Genomic DNA, 12,732 nt, shown 5'->3' with positions numbered 1-12,732 from the left:
TGCATACATATAAACTTACAGACATAGATAGATAGATAGATGTGTGTGTGGTTGTGTGTCTGCGTCTGTGTGTCTGTGTTTGCGCGAGAATGCATGTATGTATGTATGTATGTATGTATGTATCTATCTATCTATCTATCTATCGATGTGTAGGCCTAAATGCGCGTGTGCGCTGCGTGTATGCATGTGTGCGCGTGTGTGGTTTGCTCGCTCGTGAATCCGTTTTCCTTATTGCAAAATGGGTCCACCGATAACAATTTTTCTGTAATTACAAAAGAGCATTTCATCTCACTAACTCTAACAACCACCAGAAAGAGCATTTCATCTCACTAAATCTAACAACCATCAGAAAGAACATTTCATCTCACTAACTCTAACAACCACCAGAAAGAACCTTTCATCTCACTAACTCTAACAACCATCAGAAAGAACCTTTCATCTCACTACCTCTAACAACCACCAGAAAGAACCTTTCATCTCACTAACTCTAACAACCACCAGAAAGAACATTTTATCTCACTAACTCTAACAACCACCAGAAAGAACCTTTCATCTCACTAACTCTAACAACCACCAGAAAGAGCATTTCATCTCACTAACTCTAACAACCACCAGAAAGAACCTTTCATCTCACTAAATCTAACAACCATCAGAAAGAACATTTCATCTCACTAACTCTAACAACCACCAGAAAGAACCTTTCATCTCACTAACTCTAACAACCACCAGAAAGAACCTTTCATCTCACTAACTCTAACAACCACCAGAAAGAACATTTCATCTCACTAACTCTAACAACCACCAGAAAGAACATTTTATCTCACTAAATCTAACCACCACCACAGGGGATTCACGAACCGAACCAACCCAACTCACACCACGCCATCCGCGTCACGTCTCGGGCAAGAGCAGACCACTCTCCCTGCCCAGTCCTTTATCCTTACATCAGAAGGAAGGAACAAAACTTTAAACAAACAACATCTGCATCCCTAGCCTATTTCACTACCCCCCACCCATACCCCCTACCCTCCAATCTTTTCAGTTTACTTTCCAATCTTCCATACGGCACGCTTGGACATTCTTCAAAAAAAAAAGTGTAAACCAAACACCAGCCCCGTCTCACGGAATAGTGCACTCTGACGGAGCCAATCACGCGCGCCCTGTCACGCGCTCACGTAGCGTCAACAAGCGGGAAAGCCACCAATCAAAAGCGAGGACACAAAGGGGGCTCCATGTCGGCGCCCTCGTCCTAATCCGTGGCGCACACCACCACCACAATGGCCGCTAACAGACGGGAGGGGGAGGGGGGAGGAACTGGAGGGGTGGGGGTGGGGGGTGGGGGGGGGGAGAGGTTTGTTCCAAGCAAACTTTTGGACAAAGGGGGGCCGGACGGGAGTTGTGGACCTGAATACAGCCCTGGCTTGTACCACGTCTTGTCAGAACATACCGGTTCTTTTGGCACAGTATCCGTGTAAAGTTGACCAAAAAAAAAAAAAAAAAAAAAGTTGGAGGAGGGGTGTGTGTGTGTGTGTGTGTGGGGGGGGGGGGGGGGGGGGGGGGGGGGGGTTTAATGGAAAGTAGTGAAAACGGAGCTATTTTCTTAATAGAGTAATTTTTGTTTCGTTGTTTGTTTTTTTGTTTTTTGGGTTTCTTTTTTTTTTCCTTTTTTTTTCTTTCCCCGTGATGTTCACTTTATCTTTCTATGCGTTATCTTGGAATTTCTGAGGTACACTGGTGCTCCCCCCCACCCCTCTCTCTCTCTCTCTCTCTCGGGTTTTGTACCCCTCCCTGATCTTTCTTTCCTCTCTCTCCAGGACGTCACCCCTCTACAGATAGCCAGGACTTCACCCCTCTACAGACAGGACGTCACCCCTCTACAGACAGCCAGGACTTCACCCCTCTACAGACAGCCAGGACTTCACCCCTCTACAGACAGGACGTCACCCCTCTACAGACAGCCAGGACTTCACCCCTCTACAGACAGCCAGGACTTCACCCCTCTACAGACAGGACTTCACCCACCTACAGACAGGACTTCGCAGGACTTCACCCCTCTACAGACAGACAGGACTTCACCCCTCTACAGGCAGACAGGACTTCACCCCTCTACAGACAGGACTTCACCCCTCTACAGCCAGGACGTCACCCCTCTACAGACAGCCAGGACTTCACCCCTCTACAGACAGCCAGGACTTCACCCCTCTACAGACAGCCAGGACGTCACCCCTCTACAGACAGCCAGGACGTCACCACTCTTCAGACAGCCAGGACGTCACCACTCTTAAGACAGCCATGAAGACGCCGTGTAGGTGTGTGTGTGTGTGTGTGTGTGTGTGTGTGTGGAGGGGCTGAGGGAGCAGAACAATGAGCAGTACAGAAGGCAGGAGTGGGAGTGAGGGGGTAAGGAAGATCTGACAGCGTTCTAAAACCCAGCACACACAGACATCAACACTTCCTCTAGCTGAATAATTCAGACCTCTTTACATAATCCTGAGACGAATTTCAACAAACCGAAAACACACGAAGGCACGCCGACACCACATACATCCCCCCTACACACACACACACACACACACACACACACACACACACACACACAGATACGCGCACACACAAAAACACATACATGCAGTACACAGTCTATTCTTCCTCCCAAATTGTTCTGGTAGTTGTCGTTGCTGCTGTTGCTGTTTTTTCCTCGTCTAAGATCACTCACACTGAAAAGAAAATTGACCACAAAAGGAACGAACACGAAGAGTTGTTGCCCAAGTCACGTGACAACTGCCCGTCAAGCTATCACTCACGTGACACCAGACATCACATGAGCCTGTCACCAACTCACATCAAAGCAAAATCCCTTTCTAAAAAAATAAAATAAATAAATAAATAATTAAAAAAATTCAAAAAGAGCGGCCAGACGCATTTTTAATGCACAGTGACACACTCACTAGACGTGGAGATGTATATATCCATAAGGGAAGGAGGGGGAAGAAGAAGAAGAAGAAGAAAAAGAAGAAGAAGAAGAAGAAGAAGATTGATTGATTGATTGAATCTTTAATGGGTAAAGAATTAGGCACAGTAAAGGCCTTTTTACAATTCTGCCCATTTAACGACATAAAAAATAAAGAACGAACGACACAAAACATAAAAATAAAGAAATAAACTGAAATAAAATAAAATAATAAGAACGACGAATAAGAATAGGAACTTGAATAGTCTATTAAAGGTAACAAAGCGATGAAAAACTGGAACAATTGGTACATTACATGTACATAGGTACTTACACACACACACACACACACGCACACACACACACACACACACACACACACACACACACACACACACACACACACACAAAATTATAAAACAAGCAACAAAGACATACGTACACATTCACGCCCACACACTCAAACACACACAAACACACACACGCACTTACTGTTCACACATACACATACATTCAATTTTTCATTCATCATGGCATGGCAGCTAGTGGACTGAGTACAAGCAAGCATTTGCAAAAGACCGCGAGTAGGTTAATCAAATGTATCGAATAGAAATATTCTTATCTTAGTTTTAAAGAGAGATATGGCTGGAATTTGACGACATGTCTTTGGAAGCATGTTCCATTCGATGCTTCCATTAAATGAGAGACTCATCTTAAATAAATCAATTTTAGGCTTTGGGACAATAGCTCTATCTGAATTACGTTGGAACTGGAAACAAAATAACGATTTTAAATATTGTGGGCATGCGTTATGAACAATTTTATGCATAAGAATCAATGTGTTATATCTAATAAGTAGATGAACAGGTAATATTTGAAGTTCTTTGTACATATTGTGCACAGATCCACCTGTGGTATTTACATGGTTAATCATCTTAATGGCACGTTTTTGTAAAGAGCAAAGTGGCTTTAATGTAGAAGGAGGACATTTACCCCAAATAATCGAGCAATAGCTGAGGCGAGACTGGATATAGGCAAAGTAAAACACACGTCTAGAATGATTATCAAGAAAGTGTTTGATCTGTGATAATTGGAATACACTAGATGATACTTGTTTTATGAGGCAATGAATATGTTCCTGCCACGAAAGATTTTGATCAATAGTAATGCCTAATAGCATATGCTTAGTAACTTGTTTGATAGTATTATCTTTATATTTTATGTTAAGTTGTGCTTCTTTTATGTTCTGTCTTTTCTGACGAGGACAAATTAACATGCATTCTGTCTTTTCAGGGTGTACGACCATATCATTAGCATCACACAAGTTTTCGACAGATTTCATGTTGGCATTCAGGTGATAACTAATTTCGTCAACATTGTGACTAGCATATTGTATTGATGTATCATCAGCAAATAAATCACAGATTGCATGTTGAATTGATAAAGGTAGATCGTTGATATACAAGGAAAATAAGAGAGGGCCTAGAATTGACCCCTGCGGTACTCCTCTTGGAACATGCCTTTTGGAAGAAATAAAGCCACGTGAATAGACAGCCTGAATACGGTTTTCTAGGTAAGATCTGAGAAACAATAAGCAGTTATTGTCAATACCATAACATTTCAATTTTTGAAGCAATATTTCGTGATTGATTAAGTCAAACGCTTTTGTAAAATCAAGGAATATCACTCCAACCACCTTGCTTTTATTAATATCACACAGCCATGCATCAGTTATTCTACATAAAGCGGTTTCACAAGAATGGTGCTGTCTAAATCCTGATTGATTGGTATAGAGAAGCTGATATTTTTCAATAAAGAATGTAAGACAAAGGTGTACATGACGTTCTAGAACTTTTGAGACAGAAGACAACAATGAGATTGGTCTGTAATTATTGACATCATTAGCATCACCTTTTTTATGCAAGGGAATAACCTTTGCATATTTAAACTCTTTTGGAAAATGATTTTTGGATAGACAAAGATTGAAGAGATAAGTAAGAGAATCGGCAATATAAGGTGCAGATAGTTTTAAGAAGAAGAAGAAGAAGAAGAAGAAGGAGGAGGAGGAGGAGGAGGAGGAGGAGGAGAAGAAGAAGAATTAATACAAATGCAAATTCAAACAGAAGGAGGGGGCGCGGGGGGCGGGGACAGAGGAAGAAGAAACTCAAATAAAGAAGGAAAGAAAGAAACAAAGAAAGAATGAATCGAAAGGGGAAAAAAGAAGAAGAAAGAAACCAAACAGAATATTAAAAAAATGCAACAACAACAACAACAACAAACACACACACACACACACACACACACACCGACCCCCCCAAAAAAAGCGAAAAGAGAGCGGCATTTCAGCGAACAGATACGACCCAAAGTGCCAACCCTGGCTGAAGCAGCAGCAGCTGGTAAAGACGCGGCCATCCATCACTCGGCAAAACGCTCGACAACCAATGACACAACGCTCTTTCCGCAGGCCCTAAACAGGGGAAGTAAGCATCAACAAGCAAGCGCCAAGGGAGCTAATCGCAAGCCAAGGGACATAAAGGCCGCCAGGCAACAAATCGCAGCGGCTTTATCGGCCACTAAACGCCCCTAAACTGGCTGCCACTGCGCCAAGCTTTCCATAACAAGGCACGATGAGGCCACGGGCAACTGCAAAAGAAAAAAAGACAGAAAGACAGACAGAGAAAGACTGGGAAAAGAGAGAGAGAGAGAGGGGGGTATTTAGAGCGAGAGAGAGAGAATGGGGAACAGAGGGAGGAGGTCACGGCCAATTGCAACAAAAAACAAACAGAAATACAGAGAAAGAGCAGGGGAAAGAGAGAGGGAGGAGGTATTGAGAGGGAGAGAGAGAGAGGAAGTGAGAGAGACAGAGAGAGGAAGAGAGAGAGAAAGACAGAGAGAGGGAGAGAGAGAGGAAGAGAGAGAATGGGGAACAGAGGGAGGAGGTCACGGCCAATTGCAACAAAAAACAAACAGAAATACAGAGAAAGAGCAGGGGAAAGAGAGAGGGATGAGGTACTGAGAGAGAGAGAGAGAGGAAGAGAGAGACAGAGAGGGAGAGAGGGAGAGAGAGAGGAAGAGAGAGAATGGGGAACAGGGAACAGAGGGAGGAGGCCACGCGCAACTGCAACTGAAACAGAAAGACAGAGAAAGAGAAAGAGAGGGGGGAGAGAGAAAGAGAGAGAGAGAGAACGAGGAAAGGAGAGAGAAGAGGAGAGCGAGAGAGAGAGAGAGAGAGAGAGAGAGAGAGAGAGAGAGAGAGAGAGAGAGAGAACAAGAAACAGAGAGAAAGCGAGAAGGCGAGAAAGAAGAGGGCAGACAGAGATGCGGAGATGACGCCGGAAGGCGAGATATGTGTGCTCTTAAAAGTCACACCAGTTTAACGAGTTCTCAGATATCGTCCCAGGTAACGGCAAGACAGACAGAGAGAGAGAGAGAGACAGCGAGAGAGAGAGTCAGACGGAGAAGGAAGGAAAGAGAGGCATGCAGACAGAGACAAGAGAGAGGAGAAGAGAGAGAGACAGAGAGAGTAAAGAGGGGGGTGACAGAGACAGAGAAAGAGAGGGGGGTGACAGAGACAGAGAGAGAAAGAGAGGGGGGGCGACAGAGACAGAGAGAGAAAGAGAGGGGGGCGACAGAGACAGAGAGAGAAAGAGAGGGGGGTGACAGAGACAGAGACAGAAAGAGAGGGGGTGACAGAGACAGAGACAGAAAGAGAGGGGGTGACAGAGACAGAGACAGAAAGAGAGGGGGTGACAGAGACAGAGACAGAAAGAGAGGGGGTGACAGAGACAGAGAGAGAAAGAGGGGGTGACAGAGCGAGAAAGAGAGGGGGGTGACAGAGACAGAGACAGAGAGAGAAAGATAGGGGGGCGACAGAGACAGAGAGAGAATGAGAGGGGGGCGACAGAGACACAGAGAGAAAGAGAGGGGGCGGCAGAGACACAGAGAGAAAGAGAGGGGGGCGAGAGAGACAGAGAAAGCGAGGGGGAAGACAGAGACAGAGAGAGAAAGAGAGGGGGGCGACAGAGACAGAGAGAGAAAGAGAGGGGGCGACAGAGAGAGAAAGACAGAGAGAGAAAGAGAGGGGGCGACAGAGACAGAGAGAAAGAGAGGGGGGTGACAGAGACAGAGAGAGAAAGAGAGGGGGGTGACAGAGAGAGAAAGAGAAAGAGAGCGGGCGACAGAGAAAGAGAGGGGGGCGACAGAGACAGAGAGAGAGGAGGGCGACAGAGACAGAGAAAGAGAGGGGGCGACAGAGACAGAGAGAGAAAGAGAGGGGGCGACAGAGACAGAGAGAGAAAGAGAGGGGGGCGACAGAGACAGAGAGAGAGGAGGGCGACAGAGACAGAGAGAAAGACAGGGGGCGACAGAGACAGAGAGAGAGGAGGGCGACAGAGACAGAGAGAGAGGAGGGCGACAGAGACAGAGAGAAAGAGAGGGGGGCGACAGAGACAGAGACGGAGAGACACCGATAGAGACCGCCCACAATATGCATGTGAGATGAATTAGCGACTCTGAACAGATTTGAACAGAACAAAACAATAAACTACGACTTCAAACAAGAAAAACCCGAGAAAAAAAAAGACAGACAGAAAGCAAGAAAGACAACAAGAAAGAAAGAGAGAAAGACATCAAGAAAGAGAGAAAGACATCAAGAAAGAAAGACATCAAGAAAGAAAGAGAGAAAGACATCAAGAAAGAGAGAAAGACATCAAGAAAGAGAGAAAGACATCAAGAAAGACATCAAGAAAGAAAGAGAGAGACATCAAGAAAGAGAGAAAGACATCAAGAAAGAAAGACATCAAGAAAGAGAGAAAACCCAACTCTGGAACCGCCGTCTAAGCAGGAAGGAAGGTCTGGTTTCACCGTGGAAAACAAAACTGACCACTTGCCTGTCTGTGACAAAAGTATTTTCACGCACTTCGTGTTAACCCTAAAGGATTCAAGCTAACCCCACAAAGGGCTCGTGTTCACCCGAAACAGTTCACCAAGAGTACGCCTCGTCCTGACAGAAACGAAATCCTATTCATCGATCCTTTTCAATAAATGTATGAGGATATATACCACATGGAGGTTTGTCTTCAATCAGATTTTTTCTTCAACCAATCCCAACCCCCTTCCTAGATTTGTCCCTCTCACAGCATGCATATGTACACACACGCGCGCGCGTACACACACACACACACACATACACACACACACACACACCCTATCTCTCTCTAATACACATCTTTACACTTCATCATAGCAACAGCTAACTCTGCCTGTCGGTCTGTCAGTCTGTCTGTCTATTTTCCATGAGCAATGAACTTGCGCAAAGTTCAATCTTGACGACAGGAAGGCCAAACCACATTCAGAATTTACGAAGCGTGTTTTGGGGGGGAAATCTCTCTTTCCCTTTGTTCCCACAGAACGACTTTGTCGTGGATGTCTTTTCTAGCTGCTTGATCTTTCTTTCCCTAACACCCCCCCCCCCTCCCCTGCCCTCCCCCCCATCCCCCCATGTCACCCCCACCACCACCCCACCCCCAAAAATGAAAACACCCCCCAGCATTCCAACAGCTCAATGCGTCAGCGATGTTCTTCTTGTTGGTCTGGTTTTGATCCCAGCAGTTGTGGGTGGATGAGTCTTTTGTTGGCCAGTGCCTTTGATGCTGGCCCGTTCCCTAATGATTCTCTGGACGTTTTTTTCCCCCCTCCCGTGGTGGAAAAAAAAAAAAAGAAAACCGTCTTGGAAATGTGATCACGCCAAATGAGCTTCGACATTAGCCAGGCTTTGAAATCCGCCGGCGAGTGAAAGAGACGGCTTTGGGATGCCCCACCCTTTTCAGCCAGCTCCCCCTACACCCCACCCCTATGTCCCAATCCCCCCCACACACACCTGTACTCAGCATGGCTGGGTATCTATTGTGGTGGGGGGGGGGGATGATAAACAATCACCGGGTACCTGTCCTGTATGGCCAAACGTCATCCGCTGACACCAAACAGCACACAGGTCAGCCGTGTATAACCATGCACAGGTGCGTCAGAAAGGGGTACACTCCTCTTTTCAGGTGTGACAAAAAGTTTCCAGCCCCAAATTGCACCTCGTAGAATTCACTGATTTCAATCTCAGCCTCTTCCGCCACCAGTGACAGCAGTGACGGTAATTGTGATTCATGTTGGGAAACAGCAAGAACGGAGCCTTGTTTGTAAAGGTGGAAGAGAGGGAAAAAAATGGGGGACGGGGGTGGAGGTGGGGGGGGGGAGTGGGGGCAGTGATGCGTGGCATGCCGTTAACGTTCTCTGAGCCAGGTTCAGCAGTCAAAAAAAAGTATGAAAATATCCGAAAACAAAAATGCAAGAAAAAGATAATTTTCCGTACTGCGTGTTCAATATTTCTCAAACTATTACCAATGAAAAGAGCGAAAGAGGAAAAAAAAAGAAAAGAAAAGAAAACTTGGAAAATACATTTGAAGTCTCACTGTCACAACCCATAAGGGGTTGCCCATGAACCCCCCGCACCTTCCCATACTAACTAACACCCCGACAACACAAAACACAGAGACATAGATAAATCAGCTCAATTCTTTACTGTTGTACATTTTGAATACCCTGGTCCACACACACAAATTGAAACACTTAACTACAGCAACACTCTTGAATTACATCATAGCAGCTTGATCAAGACACAGTAAGCCCTAATAGCAGCACAGATCTACGCAAAAGAAAAAAAATGTCAGTTCACTTGAACCTAAATCACGTTCATCTCTTGAAGGACAGCATCACTGAACTGGCTTTAGTCGTACGCCCGCGGAAACGGAGAGGGTGGAAACGGGAGGAGGGACTGTGGGCGAGGGCGTTGGAAAATATGGGGGTCGGGGAAAGGAGTGGGAGTGAGGGAGTTGGAACAGACAGGGGTGAAGTGGAATGACGAAAAGTGGATCCTGGAGTACCGCTGGGGTGGCAGTCAGGGAGAACAGGAAGAATCACAGGGAAAAGAGTACCCCCCCCCCCCCTTCCTCTTCCTGGAATGATACGGGATGCACTAAGGAAATAATTGGTTATCTTATCATATACAGTCAATTTCACACAATGCTACGAACGCCAAAAGTACATGAAATGTTTATGATTTATCCAGTAATGAAGGAGTTAAACTCGCATGCAATCCGAAAGAGACATTTACCCTAAATGACAAAAATGTCAGTATCAATCCTTATGGTTTCAAACTACCGAAACAAAACTCAATGAGCCAATACTGCAATCTACCAATCACATTTCAAATACCACACAAACGTTTTGGAAACCTTAGGCTGCAGTTGGACACAGTTCACAAAGGAAATGAATCAGAAACAACTCGAGCTGAATACATATCAAAACAACCCTAATCACAACCTTATCAATTATCCCAAAATATTTAGAAATAAAAGAATACTGGATTTAAAAGATTTCCGTTAAAACAATCCCCAAAATACAACCAAATGTCACAAGTTACGACACTGACACCACGAGGACAAACTAACTATACAACTCCCCCCTCACCTGTCACCAGGCAGGAATCAGGCTCACCACTGGCCCAGGAGAGAACAAGAAACACAGATCCACACAGAGGCAGAAGGGGGTCACACCAGAACCGAACCCCACGACTGGCCAAGAGGGCACCCAACAGCTCACTTGCTGGAACGGCGACCCTTCTCCTTCCAAAGCTCGGCACCAAAGGCAAAGCTAAACCATTCCTTCACAACGACGTTAATTCCGAACTCATCTCAGAGTTCAAAAATGAGAAGGACTAAGGACATGTCAGAACACACGTCACAAACAGATTCACGTGCTTCAGTTCGGAACAGAACTGAGCACACAAGAGAACGCTAGAGCAAAAAGGGGGAGAGAGAAGGAGGGAGAAAGGGAGAGGGGAAAGGGAGAGGAAGGGAAGGGAGACGAACACATGAACACACGCACAAATGAATGCTACGAGCCGTGACACTCACTCACTCTCACTATCACACCCACAGCATCTCCCACCCCGACACCCCCTCCCCCACACCACTCACCCCAATCCGTTATTTTTAGAAGAAAAAAGGTTCTCTCTCTCCCCCTCCCTCTCCTCCTCCCCGCTCTCTCTCTCTCTCATATGTTGTTATCGCCCCTTATTCATACGGGGGGGCTATGGCCTTAATGAATAAACCATGTGAATCTCTCTCTCTCTCTCTCTCTCTCTCTCTCTCTCTCTCTCTCTGTGCTCTTTTTTCTCTTCTATTTCTGCTTCAGAGCGAAATGACAGGTGTCACCAGACTGCCCTCTGTGACGAGGGTGGAGCACTGACGTCACTTTAACAGACACACAACGTGCACTGATGGCACGAGGACAGCGGCACGTGAACCCGGGACTGGCTGCACTGGTGACTGTACATGAGCGGCGCAGGGGTTACATCAGTAATGCCCTCAACTGACGCAACCAGGATAAACAAGACAGGCAAGGCCTTCAAGACTCACTTGTGATAAATTAAGTCCCCTAGCATTGATAACAGAGTAATTTCCCTTTTTTTACTATCTGCACCAAAACGTTTGCAAAATAAAATAAAACTTCCATGCTGAGCAAAAGAAGTTCCTGTTTGAACAAAAAATGATAATAATGACTCCTCTTGTTGTTGTGTCAGAATAAGAGGTCAAAGTGCCAAGTTTAGATAATAAAAAAAAATATAAATATAACAGTAAATGCAGTTTGCATATAATTAGGCTTCATTTTTTATTTTTTTGTGTGCCCATCCCAGAGGTGCAAAATTGTTTTAAACAAGATGACTGGAAAGAACTGAATTTTTCCTATTTTTTATGCCAATTGTTTGGTGCCAACTGACAAAGTATTTGCAGAGAAAATGTCAATGTTAAAGTTTACCACGGACACACACACACACACACACACAACCGAACACCGGGTTAAAACATAGACTCACTTTGTTTACACAAGTGAGTCAAAAAACAACCACCTCAGTCCTCCACAGCCCGTCAGCTTCTTCAAGCATCCTGATCAATCGTATCATCATACTGATCACACTTTGTTTCGTAACTCCTTGAGTGCCACAGTACGTATCACCTACGTGCACAGTAACGTTAGGGAAAAAAAGATCAAGCAGCCAGAAAAGACATCCACGACAAAGTCGTTCCGTGGGAACAAAGGAAAAGAGAGATTTCCCCCAAAACACGCTTCGTAAATTCTGAATATGGCTTGGCCTTCCTGTCGTCAAGATTGAACTTTGCGCAAGTTCATTGCTCATGGGAAATAGACAGACAGACTGACAGACCGACAGGCAGAGTAAGCTGGCGCTATGATGAAGTGTAAAGATGTGTATTGGAGAGAGATAGGGTGTGTGTGTGTGTGTGTGTGTGTGCGCGCGCGCGAGCGTGTGTACATATGCATGCTGTGAGAGGGTGAATAACTCTGGAAGGCTGAAAATTCACACAGTTTATGTAGAGTGGTATATCTCCAGACCATTTTCGCAGTTTTAGGCGGCTTATTGTTTCGGATAGTTATATGACTCGAAACACCGCTTTCTACTGTTTTTTTTCTCCAGCACTGAAGGGGTCAACCCTCAAAACATTGGTTTATTCACCTCAAAAAGGATCATAGATCGGTTCTTGTGTATTTGGTAAAAAAAAAAAAAAAAGAAGAGGAACTTTGTGTGTAACCCTGTAGTACACCTTGAAAGATTAAAATGGACTCCAATTTTAGTTGTTCGCTGATAATGATCTCGTATACAATTGTTTGATTTTAAGTAGTTAAAGAAGTCAAATGATTCACCAAAGACATTT

General features: G+C 45.0%; 1 protein-coding gene across 1 annotated transcript in view; it reads right to left on the bottom strand.

Moving 5' to 3' along the window:
* The window catches only part of LOC143291770 (brother of CDO-like), a 300,073-nt gene that overhangs the window by 135,759 nt on the left and 151,582 nt on the right, over positions 1–12,732 (bottom strand). The gene's annotated exons all lie outside the window — the stretch shown is intronic.

This window comes from Babylonia areolata, chromosome 17 (genome assembly GCF_041734735.1).
Source record: "Babylonia areolata isolate BAREFJ2019XMU chromosome 17, ASM4173473v1, whole genome shotgun sequence".
Lineage (NCBI taxonomy): Eukaryota > Metazoa > Mollusca > Gastropoda > Neogastropoda > Buccinidae > Babylonia > Babylonia areolata.
Note: the sequence above shows the minus strand (reverse complement) of the source record. Positions and strands in the feature narration are given on the sequence as shown.